The sequence below is a fragment of the Piliocolobus tephrosceles genome, chromosome 9 (genome assembly GCF_002776525.5).
Source record: "Piliocolobus tephrosceles isolate RC106 chromosome 9, ASM277652v3, whole genome shotgun sequence".
Taxonomy (NCBI): Eukaryota; Metazoa; Chordata; class Mammalia; order Primates; family Cercopithecidae; genus Piliocolobus; species Piliocolobus tephrosceles.
Genome location: NC_045442.1, coordinates 116,884,793 through 116,905,857, shown reverse-complemented (window position 1 = coordinate 116,905,857; position 21,065 = coordinate 116,884,793). Strand labels below are relative to the sequence as shown.

The window sequence follows — 21,065 nt, the reverse complement described above, 5'->3', positions numbered from 1 at the left end:
AAGAAAGGGAAGCTGAGACAGAAAACCCTGCCCGCAAGATTCCAGCCTCCCAGGCTGCTATAAAAATGGAGAAGTTAATTGCCCGGCTATAAAAATGCAATGACTATTAGGTCTCTCAATGTGCGAACATCTATTAGCATCATGACAACTGCGGAATTAGGTGAAACAAATGTGCTTCCCAGCCTTCCAGCTGAAACACTGTTAAAGGTTAATTGGATTTCATTTCAAACTCTGTGCACCTCCTCGGAGGTTGCACGGGTTCATAGCAAAACAAGGTGCAGGATGGTGAGAGAGTTCCGTTCCCCCGAGGTCCAAAATCGCACATTGTCTATCCCTAAATTGACAAGAATGCCACTGTCAGATTTTGAGCTTTTTTCCCCCAAAGTTTCAAGCCATTAGCGATGAACAGGTGTTCCTGCTCCCCCACTCGAACATCGACAAAGACCTCTGAGCTGTGTCTCTTTGTAGAGAAAAGAAAAGCAGTAAGGAGTCAGCTAAGGAATTTCCGGAGTCATTTCACTGCTGTGGGTGGGTCCAGCGTCGCCAATAACATGTGAAATGCATTAATTTCCTCCCAATTTGTGGTTATGTCACAGCCAGCTAAAAAGACTCTGCCAAAACCTCAAGTAGAATTCCAGGGCTGCAAACTAACATGGCCATGATCTGATGTGCGGCTTTTAAACTGAAGGGTCACAAATTTCTATGGTACCATTCCCAACACTAAGATGTGCCTGGGGCAGCACCCCAAGCCCCTTTTTCCTTTGGGCTCTCCACACTCCTAGCAAGGAGGAAATGTGGCCATTGTCATTCAGCCTCATGATTGTAAAACCCACTCAAAAAGCTCTCAGTGAGCGTCCCAAAATGTGTGTGATGTCATCTCCTTCTCTGTGTAATTCGCTTTGGAATGAGCTGGGGCACCTGTAAGGAATGTTGAATTGCACTGATAACTTGTACAGTTGTAAGCCACTTCCAAACTAGGTTCAAACTCTCTATGAGAAGACAGGGCCAGGTGCCGTGGCTCACGCTTGTAATCCCAGCACTTTGGGAGGCTAAGGTGGGAGGATCACTTGAGCTAAGGAGTTCAAGACCAGCCTGGGAAACATAGTGACGCCCTATCCTACAAAAAATTAAAAATTCAGCTCGGTGTGGTGGCATGGGGCATGTGTCTGTAGTTCCAGCTACTTGGGAGGCTGAGATGGGAGGATTGTTTGGCCTGGGCAACAGAGTGACATGCTTTATTAGAAAAAAAGAAAAACAAAAACGAAAAAAGAAGACAGCACTTGTTGACCAAGCATCTGGTCCTCACATTTTCTTCGCTACACACAGTTTTTTCCAAGTGCAAAGCCACAGGATTTGGCAAAAATCCTAAAGGATGTAGCCACTGGATGTGAGAAAAGAAACTTTGGTTGGGTTAGTCAGGGGATATCCTTGTCCTGAGTTTGAGAAGGCTCTAACCCAAGGAGCTCCGGAAAGGAAACTGGAAGACAAAGGAAGTGAGAATGGAGACTTTGGGAACACCCAGTACTGCCCTTAAACCTGGGCAGCCAGGGCCCTACCCTCAGCCCTTAATTGTGCCTTCTCCCCGCCGAGACAGTCCTCATGGAGAGAGGGGTTCCAAGGCCAAGAGAATACCCCAATCTCCAAGCTTGTGCCTCTGCTTGTAGCCCCTGGATTTCTCTGATTAAATTGTCTGGTGATCCTCCCTAGGGCTGCCACTGCCCTCGTCTCCATTCTGTGGTCTGCAGAGTGGCCCGAGCTATCTACGCACACCACGAATGAAGAGTACCCAGGGGTGGGTGTGTGCAGGGGAAGTGGATGGAGGCCCTGTGATGTGGATACGGGAGAGACAGGCCATGTTCTGAGCTCTGCCATGCCTCTTCCAGGAGTTCACCATCGAGGAGGCCTTTAATCACAAGGAGGCCATGGGAGAACCCGCCCCATTTCTCTCCCCTTCTTCCCTACTCCATCACCCGCAAGACAACAGGCTGAAACTTCATGTTCTCATTTCATCCTTCTATTCTTTATTGTCTAACACAAGTGAAAAGTTCCGCGTCTCATTTCAAAAGCAAACTTTACCCTTTTCCTGCGTCCCTGGACTGATTTCCTTTCTTACGAGTTATCGACCCTTGGTGGAAAGCATAGCACACCCCACCAGGGGCTCTCGTCTCTTGTACTGGCTAGTTGCGTGTGAATAATGAAAGTGCTTCACGGCTGGGAGGAGCCCTGTCCCTGGAGGGGTCAAGCCAGACCTGGATAAGCCACAGCTGAGCCACAGCAACTCGAGTAACTGGAGTTTATATTCCCATATCCCTCACCACCTTCGGAGGGACAGGGGGACTCCATGACTTGCTCATATTCTGCAGATATTGCAGAGTAAAACTAGTAACCCAACCCAGATTGCTTCCCAGATGGGAATAAGAGAAAAAGATTTGAATAAAATCGCATGGCAAATTCAAGAACCAGATCGAAATAGAATAAAATTAAACTGGAACTAGGATTCGGGAGAAGAAAATAGTATTTTTCATGTGTCTGTGCCAGAGCCTCAGCAGGGCAGGCTTGAGGTATGAGATTTAATCTGCAAAGCCACAAAGAATCTGCTAGTTCAAATTTCCTCTACTCCTCACTTTTTGTTCCAAGTCAGAAGCCACCAAAGCTGGCAGCCATCCCCAGGCAGGTCCACTGGATGCTATGGAGAGAGGGGCCTCTAGTGTTCAGATACTTTTCTATCATCTAGCAGCACAATCTGCTTTGGTCATTTTCTATTTATCTGTGATTTTTACAATATTGTTCCTCTGAGAAAAACCTCTATTTAAATGTCTAAAACGAGCGGTTTTCTTTCACTTCTGAGAAAACTTTAAGAAATACAGGAATGGCAACATATAGGCTGTAACAAGATTAAAGAAAGTCTTAAGTAACCAAAAAATATGTGTGAAGGGCGTGTTAGCGTGTGCCTATAGTCCCAGCTACTCAGGAGGCTGAGGCAGGGTGATCACTTGAGGAGGAGAGTTTGAGGCTCAGATGAGCTGTGATCACACCACTGCACTCCACTCTGGGTGAAAGACCCCATCTCAAATAAATAAATAAATAAATAAAAAGAGGTGGGGAGCCTCTTAAATCTTCACCCCTGGAATAGGTGCTGTATTAGTCTGTTTTCACACTGCTATAAAGATACTATCCAAGACTGGATAATTCATAAAGGAAAGAGGTTTAATTGACTCTCAGTTCCACATGGCTGAGGAGGCCTCAGGAATCTTATAATCATGGCAGAAGCTGAAGGAGAAGCAAGCACCTTCTTTACATGGAGGCAGGAGAGAGAAGTGCAAGCAGAGAAATATCAGACACTTTAAAAAAAAAATCAGATCTTGGCCAGGTGCAGTGGCTCATGCCTATAATCCCAGCACTTTTGGAGGTTGAGGTGGGCAGATCATTTGAGGTGAGGAGTTCAAGACCAGCCTGGCCAACAGGGTGAAACCCTGTCTCTACTAAAAAATACAAAATAATAATAATAATAATAATAATAATAGCTGGGTGTGATGGTGCGTACCTGTAGTCCCAGCTACTCAGGAGACTGAGGCAGGAGAATCACTTGAACCCAGAGGCAGAGGTTACAGTGAGCCAAGATCGCACCACTGTACTCTAGCCTGGCAACAGAGCAAGGCTTCATCTCAAAAAACAAAAACAAAAAACCATCAGATCTCATGAGAACTCCCTCACTATCGTGAGGCCTGACCTCTGCAAGCTCTACTGTAACTGACGCATCCCATCTGACCAGAGTCCAGACTGGGGTCTCTCTTGAAGGCAAATGAGAACCATGCAACTAGGGAGGACCAAGACAGGATGTCCTTAGGATCCCCCATAGGGAGATCAAGAGACGTTTTTTTCAGGACTTTGGAGGACAAGACAGGAAGTAAGTTGATAAGATTTTCATTTTTTAAATACTAACAGGTGATTGTATGAAAGATGGACTGAAGGGGCACAGTAGACTTCTTTGCATAATTGCAATCACACACCACGGAGAGACTCTTGAATTCGATTTGGGGGAACTCTATCAGCCAGAAAAGACCTGGAGTATTGTTTTGGTTATCATTCTTCCCATTACTCTCTAGAATTAATGGTAATAGTATTAACCATCAAATCACGAATATTTATTATGCATGTAGAACATGCAAGGCCTGGTTCTAAGAGACTTACATGGAAACCCTTATGAGAGAGACTCCCCATTTAACGGTGAAGAAATCAAAGCTCCCAGAAGCTAGGTAATTAGCCAGAGTTCATGTAGCTACCCAGTAGGGGATCTCGGATTTTTGAGACCCTCAAGCTCACTTTTTCAACCCTATATTATCTTCCATTTTCTTACTATTAATCAGGGCCCCTTGTTGATGATGAACACTCTTGCTAGAATGCAGGCCACTGTGTTGTCTAAGAGATTATACTACTGAGCACGGGCCCGAGGAAGAGTCAGGTGATATCTTTGTTGCCAACGTGTTCAATGAAATCTGGAAAGTGTTCAGTGTTAACCGGACAGTGTTATCTGTCTCATAATATGTTGAGCATGAATCAGAAGAACATAAAAAGACAACTTCCCAGCACTTTGGGAGGCCGAGACGGGCGGATCACGAGGTCGGGAGATAGAGACCATCCTGGCTAACACGGTGAAACCCCGTCTCTACCAAAAATACAAAAAATTAGCTGCGCGTGGTGGCGGGCGCCTATAGTCTTCTCAGCTACTGGGGAGGCTGAGGCAGGAGAATGGTGTGAACCCGGGAGGTGGAGCTTGCAGTGAGCCGAGATGGTGCCACTGCACTCCAGCCTGGGCCACAGAGCGAGACTCCGTCTCAAAAAAAAAAAAGACAACTTCAAGGCCAAATGGAGGCAAAACTTACAAGATCCCTCCTACCCGCCCCGATTATCCTATCAGTGATCCTATCCGTGATCAGAGCATCCGGTTTGGGTGTCAGCAGGAGGCGCTAAACCAGGGGAGGAATAATGAAAGAGTCAAAGAGAAAAGGGACTGTTCTTCAACAGAGCTTTCATGAGAAGTTCCCTTTGAGCTAGTCTTCAGCCATATGCATAATCTGCTCCAACATGGCAGCTGGTGTGAGGAGTTCTGTAAAACATCCTAGTCATTCTGGAAGCCAGGGAAGTCTCTGGCTTCTTGACAATAACTCAGGACTCTGAATTACTAATGGAAAAAGGAGGAATTTTGGGAGTAGCAAGCAGAACATTCATTAAGTCTGCCCGTGGGTAACAGTTTCACTTTAGAATTGGAAGCCTCTCAAAGTCCTGAAATGCTCCTCAGGAGCTGACAATGTCCAGGGCAATTGGGGCAACACCAAAGCACTTTGTGGCCGTTCTCCAGAAGTCCAATGGCAAAGCAAGAACAGATTCTTGCCCTGCTTACTAAGTATTCTAGATAGAAGACCTTGTCGTGAGACCCGTGAGCACAGTTCTATTGCTGTGACACTCTGTTACTTCCCAACAAAACAAGTTCTTCTCTTTTTTTTTTTTTTTTTTTCTCCTCGCTGTCTTTTCTGTTACCTCATTCCTTCCTCACAAGCTTTTTTTCTGGGGGGAGTCCGGCGGCCTTATGCATCTTCCCTGGAGGAATTCCAGTACCAGTAGTACCAGCATGCAGATCACCCGCAAGGCTAGCAAGACGGCTAACCCTTGGCGTTGCCCAAATGCTGTTTCAGAAGGTCAGCCTTCGTATGCTGGTGTGCTCAGCCCGCCTTGGAACCTTCTTTCTCACTGTAACACTCCTTGGTACTTAAATTCTCTGTGGAGCAATTCTTTCCACCTTGAGCAGTTCGTTTCTACTTGAATAGGCAGCTGGAGGTAGTCAAAGCAGAGCTGAAATGATCATTTACTGTTGTAAAGCTCCCTTCATCCATACACTTACCATTCATCACACTGGAAAATAACAGAATGGCAAGGAGTGATTGCTGGTATTAATAGAATCATGTCAGCCGAGGACAGACCCAACCAAACACAGCCATTGGGAACTATTGTATCGCCTTATTATCTCTGAAGGATTGGCCAGCTGGTAGATCGGAGCAATGTGCTCATAAACAAAAGCCTGTACTCAGAGAGGCACTGCAGACAGCAAGAAGCCTGACCACTGACCGCAGGGCTTTGCCTTCTGACATGCTGACATCTCCAGTTTTTTTTTTTTTTTTTTTGAGACAGAGTCTCACTCTACTGCCCAGGCTGGAGTGCAATGTCGTGATCTCAGATCACTGCAACCTCCGCCTCCCAGGTTCAAAGGATTCTCATGCCTCAGCCTCCCAAGTAGCTGAGATTACAGGTGTGCTCCACCATGCATGGCTATTTTTTTTTTTTTTTTTTTTTAGTTATTTATTTTTTTTCCTCTGAGGCAGAGTCTTGCTCTGTCGCCCAGGCTGTAGTACAGTGGCATGATCTCAGCTTACCATCATCTCTGTCTCCTGGGTTCAAGCAAGTCTCCTGCCTCAGCCTCCTGAGTAGCTGGGATTACAGGCATGCACCACACCATACCCGGCTGATTTTTGTATTTTTAATAGAGACGGCATTTCACCATCTTAACCAGGCTGCTCTCTGAACTCCTGACCTCAGGTGATCTGCCCACCTCGGCCTCCCAAAGTGTTGGGATTACAGGCGTGAGCCACCATGCCAAGCCTATTTTTTGTAGAGATGGAGTTTCACTATGTTGGCCAGGCTGGTCTCTAACTCCTGACCTCAAGTGATCTGCCTGCCTCAGCCTCCCAAAGTGCTGGGAATACAGGTGTGAGCCACCATGCTCGACCTATCTCCAGGTTTTTTAGAGGGCTAATTTGTTAACTAGAAGGTTGATTGAGTGCCAAGCGATAAAATGCAAGGTATTTTTAATTCAGTCATGAACATCTATCAAAATTACAAGAAAGTTGTTTCGTGAATCCAGCACTAAAGAAGGGGAAGGGAAGAATGTGGTTAACTCAGCTTAACTAGTTACCCGTCTCAGCGATCACAGATGATAAGTGAAAAGAGAATCAAGTTCATACATTCAGCAAATTTTTTAAAGAGACAGAGTCTTGCTCTGTTGCCCAGGCTGGAGTGCAGTGGTGTGATCACAGCTCACAGCAGCCTCAACTTCTAGCCTCAAGTGATCCTCCCATCTCAGCCTCCAAGTAGCTACGACTACAGGTGCATGCCACCACACCCAGACAACTTTTATTTTTTTACTTTTTGTAGAGACAGAGCCTCACTATGTTGCTCAGGCTGATCTCAAACTGCTGGGCTCAAGCATTGGCCTCCCAAAGCCCTGGGGTTACAGGCATGAGCCACCATGCCCAGCCACATTCAGCAAATATTGATCGAGGGCTTCTGCATGCCAAATGTTGTTCTAGGCGCTGAGGAGAAAGAAGTTACCAAACAAAGCCCCTGCCTGCCCTCTTGGAGTTTATTGACATTGAGGGGAAAGACAAAAAGAAATTATATAAATATATAATACAATGTCAAGGAGTGACAAGTGCCAAGAAAAAAAAAATAAAGCAAGGAAAGTAAGCGTGGGTAATGGTGGGAAGATGAGACACAGGAATGGTCCCTCTCAGGAGGGGACATGTGAGCAGAGACCTGAGTGAGGCGAGGAGATGAGCTGTGTGAGTACCTGGGGGAGGAGCCAGCCCTGCAGTGGGAAGGGTCGTGCAAAGGCCCTGGGGCAGCACGCTTGGCATGCTCAAAGGAATGGGCTTGGTTTCTTAACAAACATATGGTAGCAGACGTGGTGCAGCCAGGCGAGTGCTTTACCCTCCAAGTAATGAGAGTGCACATATTATAATGAGGCTGCCGCTTTTGGAATCCCCCTTTTAGAATCAACCTTAAATTGCTATTCACATCTCTCTCTTCCCCAACTCCCACTCAAATAACCAAAGATCATGAAAAGAAACAAAAATAAATAGTGCCGGGAAATAGCAGAGAAGGCCGTCAGCAGACCAGAAACTTTGAGAAAATGTTGGATAGTGTGAGGTAGATGGGATCAAATTGACAGAAAAATTGATCAGGGCTGACTTACTGGTAATTCAGAGTCGGCCAGGGAGGCTCGCTGAGAAACGAAAGAACTTCCCCGACAGAGTCCTGAGGAACCCCCAACTCAGCTCTGACTGGAGGTCAGTGAGCTGAAGACACATTTAGAAAGGGATCAACAGGAAAAACGTCTCTAATTGCACAGGTGGCCAGTCCACGTCCTCGGCTGCAGGTGGGGTGGAGGTAAAAGGTCATGTCCTAATGTCGATGGTGGGTGGGGAAGTAAGAGAAGGTGGTACCCTGGCTAGCCTGTGTGTGCCACCGCAAAGGGAAAAGAGAACATGATTTGTAGCAGTTTAGCATCTGTGTTCACTCGGTGAACGTTGATTACATGAATTGGGTCACTCTTGTCATGCCCAACTAAAACAAAGTTGAGAAGCCAGGGCATGGGGAATGCACTCTTGACACATAACATAAAGGGTTGCTCCAAGAATGTCATTCTCTGCAGGCTCAGCTGCTGAAACTGCCTGCTGGGTCCTATTAAAACCAGTTGTTTCTAATGGCTACGAAACAACCTGCTGGGACTCCGAAACTAGTTTTACCTGCTGCCACCACTTGCCAATCAGAAAGTTGCAGCTACCCAAAACTTTACTAGAGCCAGTGAACGTCCTTGAAGGACAATATATGACATCTCTCTCTTTTAAAAAAAGAAAAAAGAAAAAAAAATATATATATATATAAAAGCTCTAACCTTCTCTTAGTTCTTTGGACATACCAAAGACCACCTGGTCTATATGTATGCCCCAAATTTCAATCTTTGCTTTTCCAATAAAATGTCTTAAATGTGGAGATTCATCTCTATATATTTTATTTGACTTTGACCATTTCTTCCCTATTTCCTACCCCTAACCACATCCAGAAGATCTCAAGTAGATAGATGGGATGGGGATGAAACAGGTTTTGTCATCTTCCTGAGTCCACCATCCAGGGAGCAGCCAACTGCCCTCCAAACAGCCTTGGATAAAAGGGAGCTTGTCCCCAAAGGAATCCCTGCCTGTACCCTAGGCACACAAACATCAGCCGCCAGTCTGTCCCCAGGCCACATGCTCCTACAGGAAGGCACATGCAGCCTCTCCTGCTCCCTCAGCAGACCCAGAACCACCCTGTCATTCAGTAGGAGAATCTGTCTTTGTCCTGGTAGCTTTAATGGTGCCAATTCCTTTTATGTTTTCTATTTGTATTTTCTTCGTGTTTTTCTTTTCCTTTCCTAACATATATGGGGTTCATTACATTTTTCATTGTTCTTTTCCATATTCATTGTGAAGTTCTACATCCTATTTTTATTCTACTACAATTTTACAAAACTTTTAGCTAACTCAATTCAACAATGTATTTTTGCATCATTAATAATTAAATAATACGTATAACTCCCCTTTCAACAAGTCTAACAAGATGAAGTGTTAGCAACCTTTTGTATCCCCTCCTCTTAATGGCTCCTTGAATTTAATTCCAAGATTATAATTATTATTACGGGGCTTGTTTTATTTTGCATTGTATACCTTTTTTATGTTCTAGTAGACTTTATGCTTTTTAGCAGTTTTAGGAACACAGTAAAATTGAGCAGAAAGTACAGAAAGTTCTCATATACCCCCATCCCCACATATACACAGCTTTCTTCATCATCAACATCCTGCACCAAAATGGTACATTTGTTATCATCGATGAACTTACGTTAACACATCATTATCATCCAAAGTCCATAGACTACATCGGGGATCACTCTTGACGTTGTACATTCTATGACTTTTGATAAATGTGTAATGACATGTATCTACCCTTATAGTATCGTACAAAATAGTCTCACTGCCTGCAAATCTTCTATGTTCCACCTGTTTATCCTTCCTTTCCCCCAACCCCTGGCAACCACTGATCTATTTACTATCTTCTATAGTTTTGCCTTTTCCTGAATGTCATATAGTTGGAATCACACAGTATATATGTAGCCTTTTCAAAATGGCTTTTTCACTTAGTAATATACATTTGAGGTTCCACCATGCCTTTGTTGGCTTGATAGCACCTTTGCTTTTCAACACTGAATAATATCCCATTGACTGGACATACCACAGTTTATCCATTCATCTATGGAAGAACATCTTGGTTGCTTGCAAACTTTGTCAATGAAGAAGAAAGCTGCCAGAAACATCTGTGCATTGGTTTTTGTGTGGACATAAGCTTTCAATTCCTTTGAGTAAATACCAAGGAGCGTGAATGCTGGATCATATAGTAAGAGTATGTTTCATTTTGTAAGAAACTGCCAAACTGTCTTCCTAAGTGGTTGTGCCATTTTTGCATTCCTCCAGCATGAGCGAGAATTGCTGTTGTTCCACATCTTCACCAGCATTTGGTGTTAGTGTTTTGGATTCTGGCCATTTTAATAGGTGTGTGATAGTATTTCATTTTTTGAATTTACAATTCCCTAATGACATATACTGCTTACTCTTCCAAATATTTTTTAAATGTGTTAAACCTCGCAAACTATATTATCAACAACATTTAAATGTGTTAATGGTTTTATTGTTTACTATATAATGTAGCATTTATTTCCCTTTTAAAAGTTTATTCCTTTATTCCACAAACATCGACTGAGTGTCTGGTGTGTGCCCTGCATAAAAATCTACAGTTACAAACTGAAAAAACCTGTCTTCATGGAGCTTTCCTCCCCATAAAAGCTTTAAATTATTTTGTGTTTGGCTAAAGTATACCCTTACGTAATTTGTTTGTGGAATTTTTTTGTTTGGTTGGTTGTTGCTGCTGTTCTTCCTGAAACACTCTATTTTAGAAGGAAGCATGGCTCATCCCCTGGACGCCTCTAGGTCTTCGCTCAAACGTCACCTTCTCAGTGAGCACTTCCATGGCCACACCATTTAAAATTGCATCCTCCTCCCCACAGTGCTCCCTGTTTCATCTCCTCCATAGTATTTGTAACACACAACACATCATATTTCGTGTAAGACATCAATTTCAACGCACACTATTACATTTCATGTCAACAAAAGAGAAGGGCTGCCAACTGAGTCACGGCCTTGACATTAGGTCACACTGATGCAGGGCAGCTGAGCCCCACCATGGAGCTTAGCCCACAAGGCTTCTTGGCTTTGCCCAGGAAAGAATTCAAGGGCAAGCCAAACATAAAAGAAAACAGTTTGAGTGTTACAGCTCTATGACTGCCCCTGAAGAGCAGGGCTACCCAGCAGGCAGAGAGTAGCAGCTCAGGGCAGGGCAATTTTGCAGTCATATTTATACCCACGTTTAGCTGCATGCAGATTAAGGAGTGGTTTATGCAGGGGAGGGGTAATAGCTTTTGGATCATTGGATGCCATGGAAAGGGGCAGTAACGCCTGAGTGTTGCCATGGCAACAGTAAATTGACCTGGCACACCGGTGGGTCGGTCTCATTGAAAGCTGCTTTCACCCTGGCCTTGCTTTAGCTAGTCCTCAATCTGATCCTAGTGTCCGAGCTCCACCTCTGGAGGTGAGTCTTGCCTCTTACCTCAACCCCTCACCAATTTTTTTTTACTAATTTGGAGATTTTAAGAGACTTCTCCTGCCTTGAAAACCTTGGCTTGTGATAGGCAGTCCTTTTGCGAACATAGCTCAGTAATAAGACATGACACAGCTTCAACCTCTTGTGGGTATCTTCTTTTCTTACGGTGTCAAAACATGACTGGTTGTCTACAAGGAAACACAGAATTGTGGTCACTCTCCCAAAGATGTATATTTGCTTTTGGGTTTCCATGCCTCTCCATGTACATAACAACTTTTTGTTTCAATGCCAGATCATCATGGAATCTTTCTGAAGACATTTGAATGGCAAACTAAATCCTTTACGCATACTACCAACAAAGAGCCCAACTGACTTGAAGCAGGAATACTATGAGCAGCTTTTCTCAGGTTTGCACCTTCGGGACAAATGGCAATTCCTTAAAGGCAGCTGCCTGGCCAGCAGCAATGGTAAGATGCCAGCAATCATAGAATGCACCCCAGTTTCAGAGTTGCTCATGTGAAACATCTTGCTTCCAAGAATCAACAAAATATAGTAACGTACTCACTTTGTCTATTATCTAGCTGCCCTCTGTGATGACAACAGTAAACTTGGTGTATCTGCTGATACCTCACCAGTGCCTATAACAGGACTTGGCCTACAGTACCGAGAACTGGAGAATGACCACAATTCCATATTTTCTGATAAACAGCCAGTCATGTTTTAACACTGGAAGAAAAGAAGAGACCTCCAACCAAGTGAAAGGAGGAAGGAGGAAAGGAAGGAAGGAAGGAAGGAAGGAAGGAAGGAAGGAAGGAAGGAAGGAAGGAAGGAAGGGAGGGAGGGAGGGAGGGAGGGAAGGGAGGGGGGAAGGGAGGGGGGAAGGGAGGGAGGGAGGGAGGGAGGGAGGGAAAGGTTTACTACCTATACTCAGTAAGAAGTCCACTCGCTGATGCAGTTGGATCTTGGTGTCCCTGCTTCACCTTTTGATGAATAGGGTCTAACTTGAATACACTTAAACGTTAAGTCTCCACCCCAGAGTGAACATGGAATACATGTAACATGCATGTTTGCTTATCATGCATGTGCCCTCGCTCTGTGATAATGCTTAGCTTTTCCTGTAATGTGTTGAATATATATACTTGACTAACCCATTCAACATAATTTCCTGTTTCGCTTTTTCCAAGTACTTGCCTTAGGGTTGATAATGTTATTTTTCAGTCTAATACGCTATTTCCACTGAATAGCATATTAGGCTTGCTTCCCAACCAGTCAAGATGGCCACCTTGCAGGCTATAACCCTTCATAATAAATAAAGTCTCCTTTCCAAATGTATAGATTGGGTGATTTTTAAGTTGACAGTATGCATTTGAGTGTTCATTAAGTGAATGCACAGATGAGACAAGATCTTACACCTGCTCTGTTTAGCTGGAAAGCCACGATCTCCTACTGCCTCTGTGGCACATGGCATTTCTCTTAAGATTGGAAGGCAATTGTATGTCATAGTCACTCTGCTTTGCTCCCTGACCCTTTGGCTGGCTGGAAGCCTCTTTTCCAGTAAAAGAGGGAACAGTGGCCTGACATATGTCATCCAAAAGATGATTGATGATTTTCTAGGCTACTATGAGGTTTTTAGCAAATTCTTGGACAGTCAAGTGTGAGGGCCACAGAAGCTTCAACCACAACACTCGTGTCTTTATAAATCAAGACAAGAGCAGAAGAAGGAATTAAAAGACAAAGGAAAAGGAAAGAGAGAATGAAGGAAGAAAGGAAGGGAAGGGAAGGGAAGGGAAGGAATAGTTGCTACCTACACACAGTAAGAAGTCCACTTGCTGATGCAATTGGATATTGGTCTGATGGGTTCGTGAGGTAGCAAAGATGTTGATTCTCAGGGCACTTCAATGTTTCAGAAGCCAAGGAAGTTCTCGCAACCCAGGAAGAGCTGCAACCCTCATCAGGAAAAATGATCCAGGCTCTTAACCTCCTGTGCTTCTGAGACATATATCTATGCCTGCCTGCCCCCAAATGGTATGCCTGGAGTGTAGGAAGACAGGCTTCAGAATTATTCGATTTAATAAACAGCTAAACAAAAACGAAAAAGGAAAAAATATATTCCTCACTTGCTGCACATTGCTTTAAATCCTTGTTTTTGTGGTTTTATTTTAAGGCAAACTGTGGTTGGGAAACACAAGGAGTGTCTTCCATGAACAGATACTGTTTTTTTTCTATACCTGTGACACAAAAATTTGTTTCTACAGCCATCATGGGAGGTGCTCCTAGTACCTCCTTCAGATCTAATGCAGGTGTTTGAAGCCTACTGACGCAAGACATCTGTTTTAATTACCTTTACAGCTGTCCAAGCTCACCTATTATATAGTATGTATATTTTACTTTAATAATGATATGTTTATGTGTTATTTCACGTTAATTAACATAACTCAGTTTTTCATTTCAGATGCCAACAGAATCTTGAGTCTTTAAGGTCTTAATCTCAACCAACTCAAGCCTAAGGTTATTTATGACTTTATTGCTTTGTGCCTTCATTACTTTTTCCCACTCAAAATTCACAAATTAGCAAGCTAAATAAAAAGTCTCTTCATTCAGGAATTCTGAAAGTGTGGTTGGGCCAAACCGATAATCAAAGCCTGGACACTTGCCCTCACATTTGTCTCATTCAACAAGAGTCAGTGAGTCCCTGCTAGAGGCTATGGCTCAGTACCATGCCAGGCACCAGAGCTGCAAAATGCATGGGGCATGACCCGTGTCTTGGGAGGGAGGAGGGACTTAAATGATAAAGTCTTTGATTTAAATGAATTTAAATTTTTCTTACTCAGTGTTTATCATTTTCCTCACATGATGCTCTTTTCAAAGAACACATTCTTTCCATTAAAACAATAATAAAATCCTTTACAGGGAAAGCTGATTGGACTAGGACATGGCTGCATGGATTCTATCTCACCAAATGTTCCAAAGGCCTTTCTTCCAAATTTCTGGCAGGAGCATCCTAAAGTACCATCTCCAAGAACAAAGGACATTCCAACTTTCAATGGGCACACTCCAACATCTCCTAGCTCTCCAAAGCAGAAACATAGTTTAAACATTTAAATCAGATGTGAGAAGAGAGCTTAGGGCCAAAAGAAATTAGCACTGATCAAGTGAAAGTGGAAAGTAATTTGATATGCATGGGTTCTCCTCCGCTTCAACCCCATTTGTTTAGCTTTTATGGGAATGCGATTTTTCAAGGGAATTCCAAACGGGAATTTCCTATAAGGAGATATTTTGGTCTCTTAGCCTCACGCTAGGTACAAGAAGATGAAGATGAGGGTGTCTTGGGTTTGCATTGACAAACATGGTAATGCCAATAAACCTTCTACAGATTTATTACAACTATTGCCAGTGATATCGATCTTTAAAACTCATGGGTAAAGCAAATCTCATCTAAATCCTTTTGCTGCAATATTCTTGCATCTAATTGTCTTACCCTTGTCCCTTGGAACTGTAAAATTGTATTTACTTCACTATGTATTGGCATTCATTAGACCCCATGGAGAACACTGGCTGATCGCCAGGATGCCATTATAGAGTAGAGGGAAAGGCATCTCTCTGAGATGAAAGTAGAGATCCTTTCCTCAAGACCATCCTCTTGTGAAAACCCCCTGGTTGGCTTCTTTGAACTAGCCCCTGGCTTCCTTCTCTTTTCCAGATGTTTCAGTCTCCACTTCCTTGATGACCAATGTTTTACTTCCTACTTATAACATGAATCATAGGGTTTGCTAGTCACTGAATGAGAAGTCAGAGAGATCCAAAGCATGGGAAGGATTAATGTGCTGTTGCTGACCAAAGAGAGGCCGCTAGGATCAGGGAATGATCACACACACACACGCATGCACACAAGCACACACACACACACACCACGCATGCACACATACATAGAAACTGATGGCAAATCAATGAAATAGAGACCTCAGCCCTACACCCACAAGGAACTAAATCCTGCCAATGAGCTAAATGAGCTTGGAATGAATTTGTTCACAAAGCTTCAGATAAAAGCCCAGCCCAGTCCAGCTAACATCTTGAGTTAGGCTTTGTGAGAGCTTAAGCAGAGAAGCCAGTTAAGCCCATCTAGACTTCTGACCTATAGGATTGTAAGATAAAAACTGAGTGATATTTTAAGTTGCTGAATTTGTGGTGATTTGTTACAGGGCAATAGAGATTAACACAAGATTGGCCAGGCACAGTGGCTCAGACCTGTAATCCCAGCACTTTGGGAGGCCGAGGCAGGTGGATCACTTGAGGTCAGGAGTTCAAGACCAGCCTGGCCAACATGGCGAAACATCATCTCTACTAAAAATACAAAAATTAGCCAGACATGGTGGTGGGCTCCTGTAATCCCACCTACTAGGGAGGCTGAGGCATGAGAATTGCTTAACCCAGGAGGCAGAGGTTGCAGTGAGCCAAGGTCACGCCACTGCACTCCAGCTTGGGCAACAGAGCAAGACTCCAGCTCAAAAAAAAAAAAAAAAAAAAAAAAAAAAGAAAAAGAAAAGAAAAGAAAGAAAAACAAAAGAAAAGAAAAAAGAAAGTGACACACCATCCATACAAGTGAAATTCTTAGGTCATAGCATGTGTACATGCTCAACATTGTAAAGTAGTACCAATTGTTTTCCAAAGTATTATAGCAATATTTACTCCCACCCCCAGTTTACAATAGTTCTAGTTGTTCATATTCTTGTCAACACATAATATTGTCAGTTGTTTAAAATTTTCAAATCTGGTGTATGTGTAATGGTATTGACTATAGCTTTATTTTTTTTTTTAAACCATACATCCTTTTTATTGTTAAGTCATAAAGAGGTATCAAAATTAAAAGCAAAAATTACAGGGTAAGACTTAACGAAACTACTAGGAGCGTCAAAGGAAGTGAAAATGGGACTAGGCGCGGGCAATATGAATTAATGAACATGGGAAGGACAAGGATGGGGAGAACAGTGAGCATGTGCTGAAGATACTAGGGGAGAGGATCTGGTGAAAAATTTGATCTTAGACAAGCGCCTAGGTAAAGAAATAATGGGATAAGATTTCTAAACCCCACTATGTGCTTAAGAGTCATCCTCGCCATTGGCGCTGTCTCTGTCATCCTCTCCTTCCTCAGCCTCTTTTTCATCATCCTTGATCAACTCCAGCTGGTCATCCCCCCGATCTTCATTATCATCATCATCCAGTAGGTCCCCCTCCTCAGCAGAGTCATCTGCACCCCCCTCAGACTCCATCTTCACATTAGTCTCATCTTTCTTCACGGAGCTGCTGCTCTGCTCCTCTTCTGACTTACCGTTCTTCATCTCTGCTTGTTTGCTCTGTTCCTTTTCAATTTTTTCCAGGTTTTCCAGGAGAGAATCCACTTTTTGTTTTATCTGGGTCAACTCCTTCTTAATGGCCTGAAGGTCATCTCCTTTCAACTTTCCAGACTTGGAAGATCCCCGCTGTCCACTCTTAGAATTGAAGCCACTTTTGCCCCTTCGTGAGGTGTTTCCTGACACACGCTGACGTTTCGAGGGCACTACAGCCCGAGCAATAGGAGGAGGAGGAGGTACACGTGCTGGGTAACTGTACATCCTATCATAATAGTCCCGTTGAAAGTCATAGTCCAAGTCAAAAGAGGAGCCGTACATCTCCGCTGCAGATCGTTTCACACCTGCTTTTCCTCGGTTCACTTTTGGCTCTGCAGCCAGGTTAATATCTAAAACCTGGCCAGCAATCATTCTGCCATCCTCTCCTGCTACAGCAGCCCGGGCATTTCTCTCATTAACATATTGAACGAAGGCAAAGCCCTTATGAACAGAGCAGCCCACAATTTTGCCGTACTTCGAAAAGATTGCCTCCACATCAGATTTCTTGACCACAAGAGTGTTGAGATTCCCAATGAACACACGGGAGTTCATGGAGCGAGGATCTGTCCTGTTGGTAACGTTGCTGGCCATTGTGTTTGATGATAAGGTTTCTCACAAAGCTGAAAATGTAGCTGAAGATCAAAAAAATCTCACAGGAGGGGGGAGGGAGAAGAGATTCGATTCTGAGTCTCCTACTCCCGGATTCTGCGTGGAGAAACCGACTGCTGGACGAGGTCGGCAACGCGGACACAACCGCTCAGTCTTCGTCTCTTCACAAAATGGCCGACTATAGCTTTAATATGCATTTTTATGATTACTAATGAGACCGACCATTTATTTCTTAATGTATTTTGTAGCCATTGAGTTTTCCTTCTTCTGTGCAATATTTGTTCACATCTTTTAACCCAATTTTTATTGGGTTCTTTTCTCTTATGCATTGATAAGATTTCTTTAAATATTCTACATATGTGTCCTTCGTCAATTGTTACTTCAAAAATATCATCTTACAATTTTTATCTAGAGAAATATTTTGCTATTTCAAAGTCATGAAAATATTCTTTTATAAATGTGTTATACTTTTGCTTTCATATTTAGGTTTTTTAATTCATCTGGAACTGAATTTTGAGGATGGGTTGTGGTAGTATCCAATTCTATTTTTTTCCAGCTGGCTAACTGATTGTTTTGCAGCATTTATTCAAATATCAGTTCTTTTCCCTCTCATTTGCAATCTCAACTGTGTTTATGTCCAGAGACAATATCTGTGTAGATCTGGTTTTTGAACCCCATTCTGGTCTGTTGTTCTATTTTTTTTTAATTTCTGCATCCATACTACACAATCTTAATTATTATATTTTTATACTGTATCTTGATAGCTTATAGGCCTAGCCTTCCTAGGCTGGTTTCTTTTCTTTGGCTGTACTTGGTCCTTTATGTTTCCACATAAGTTTAAAATCTACTTATAAAGTTACAAACACACACACACACACAAACACTTTTTGGATTGCTTTGAGTGTATAAGTCAATTTGGAGATAATATGTTCTAATCCATGAACATAGTATGTTTCTCCATTTATTTAGGACTTATTTCATATCGGTCAATAAAGACTTTTAAAAGGCTTATAATTTTTAGAACCTTTGTGCTATTCTTTTACATATAAAGTAAATTAAAACATTTTCTGATGCACAGAAAAGCAACAACAGAATGGAGAAACCTTCTAGGACTTATGAAACCTTTTCCTTATCTTTTTATAAGGAAACTTTATATATCTACTTCTGTTAACTCATTTAATAGTATTTTAAAAATTATTTTTATTTTATATATTTAAGGTGTACAACATGATATTTTGATATACATATTCACAGTGAAGGGACTATTTACAGGCAAGACCATTATCTTATTCATCACCTTCCATTGTTACTCTGTGTGTGAGAGAGAAAGAAAGAGTACCTAAAGTCTACTCTCTTGGCAAATGTTCAGTATACAATACAGTATTATTAACTATGTCCTCATTCTTCACGTTAGTTCTCCAGACATATTCACTCCACCAAACTGCAAATTTGTAGCCTTGGACCTACTTCTCCCCAATTTCTTTTCCTCTGTACCCCTAATAACCACTATTAGACTCTTAGACTCTCTGTTTCTATTTATTTGACTTTTTAAATGCTTTTTAGTGCTATTCTGGTATCTTTTTTAAATTCATAAGCTTTATTTTTTAGAGTGGCTTTAGATTCACAGCAAAAGAAAAGGCATCTCTTTCATTTCATTTTCCAAATATTTGTTGCCAATATACACAAAGACAATAGATTTTCTTATATTGGTATTATATCCATAATGCTGATAAACTTTTTATTAAATCTAATAAGTTTTATATAAATTTGTTTCCATTTCCCATACATACATCATGACATCTACAAATAAATAACAAATAATTTTGTTTCTTTACAATCCTTATACTTTTATTTTTCTTGCCCTAGTGTACTTTCCAAGACCTCCATTATGATGACTATTAGAGATCTTGGCCAGGCACGGTGGCTTAAGCCTGTAATCCCAGCACTTTGGGAGGCCAAGGTGGGAGGATTGCTTGAGCTCAGGAGTTCAAGACCAGTCTAGGCAACATAGGGAAACCCCATCTCTACAAAAAAGACAAAATTAGCCAGGTGTGGTGGTGCACGCCCGGTTGTCCCAGCTACTCTGGAGGCTGAGGTGGGAGGATTGCTTGAGCCCAGAGGTTGCAGTGAGCCAAGATCACACCACTGCACTCCAGCCTGGGCAACAGAGTGAGACCCATTCGATTGTTAGGACGCTTCCATCATTATTCATCTAAAAAGAAATTTCACCTTTTCACCATGAAGAATGACATCTGTGGCAGAATTTATGCTTTGTTTTGTTTATTTTTGGTATAGTTATGTTAAGGGAATTAGTTTGAGAAGGATTTTATTAAAAATCATATGTGATATTGAATTTTATTAAATATTTGTCTATATCTATTGAAATAATCACATAATTTTTCTCCCTTAATCAAATACTTTAGAAAATTACATTAACTGATGCTCAAAGTTACGCTAGCCTTGCATTCCTGGAATACACAAACTTGCTTATGATCATCCCTTTGAGATGTTGCTGGATTTGGTTTGCCAATATATTGCCTAGAATTTTTGCATCTGTGATCCTAAGTGTTGTCGGCCAGTAATTTTCCTGTCTCCTACTATCCTTGGTAGGTTTTGGTATCAAGATTTTGGAAGCCTCAAATTGAGGTGAGGAGTGTTTCCTCTTGCTGTACTCAAGACTAGTTTGTGTAAAACTGGAATTATTTTTTCTGGACTATCTGGTAGAACCTGCCATTGAAACTATCTTTGCCTAGACTTTTGAGATTGTTTTTGACTACTGTTCAATCTCTTTGAAGCATATATTATGTTTTTAAATTTTGGATTTGTAATGTCATATTTACTCCCTGACTACAAATTATCTCATATAAAAAAATTTTCACTAGCAACTAAAAGAATGCCACAGGAGGGCCTTAAGCTTGAAGCTTTTGAGGGTAGAATTTTTGTTCACGAGAATCAGAAGAGCAATGAGCTAGCTCTGTCCAGAAACGAAAGCATGTGGTGACCAAAAAAAGGAAGAAGGCAGAGAACAAGGAAGATAGTCTCCAATGTTATTGATTGTATAAATCTCAATTCATCACTCCAAAGAAAAAAAGATTTCATGCTCCACCTACCTAACTCATCTACCAAAAAGAGAGAATCGGCCATCACCAGGCTCTTCTTTTTAACTTACCTCTGGGCAACACAATACCCCTTTGTTCTTCTCTGCATTTATTTGATTTTAAATTGCATGAGCAATTTACATTAATATTTCTCTGTAGCACTCACAGATTTCTGCGGGGTTAGTCCAGGTCCAATTTATAGGCATGGAAACTGATCTCCAAAATCAATTAAGTGGCTCCGAGGAATGAGGCTGCAGAGCCAAGATGCGAATCTGAGAATCCTAGGGTTGGGAGAGACCTCAGAAATCATTTGGTGGCTGTTTTGTACCATTGAGAAGGCCAATAGGGAACAGCTAGTGAGGGACAGAGCCCCAGCCAGAATGAAGGGTTTGACGGCTAGGCCAGGTTCCGTTACCTGGAGAGATTTGCCCCCACTAGGAGTCACTTCACTGAT

The 21,065-nt window shown here is 42.3% G+C and overlaps 1 pseudogene across 1 annotated transcript; it reads right to left on the bottom strand.

The window, feature by feature from the left end:
- Positions 1 to 16,334: 16,334 nt before the first annotated feature.
- On the bottom strand, positions 16,335 to 17,686 carry LOC111549973 (annotated as a pseudogene). Its single transcript, XR_002733887.3, has one exon. The product of XR_002733887.3 is annotated as a heterogeneous nuclear ribonucleoprotein C pseudogene (transcript).
- Positions 17,687 to 21,065: the final 3,379 nt, after the last annotated feature.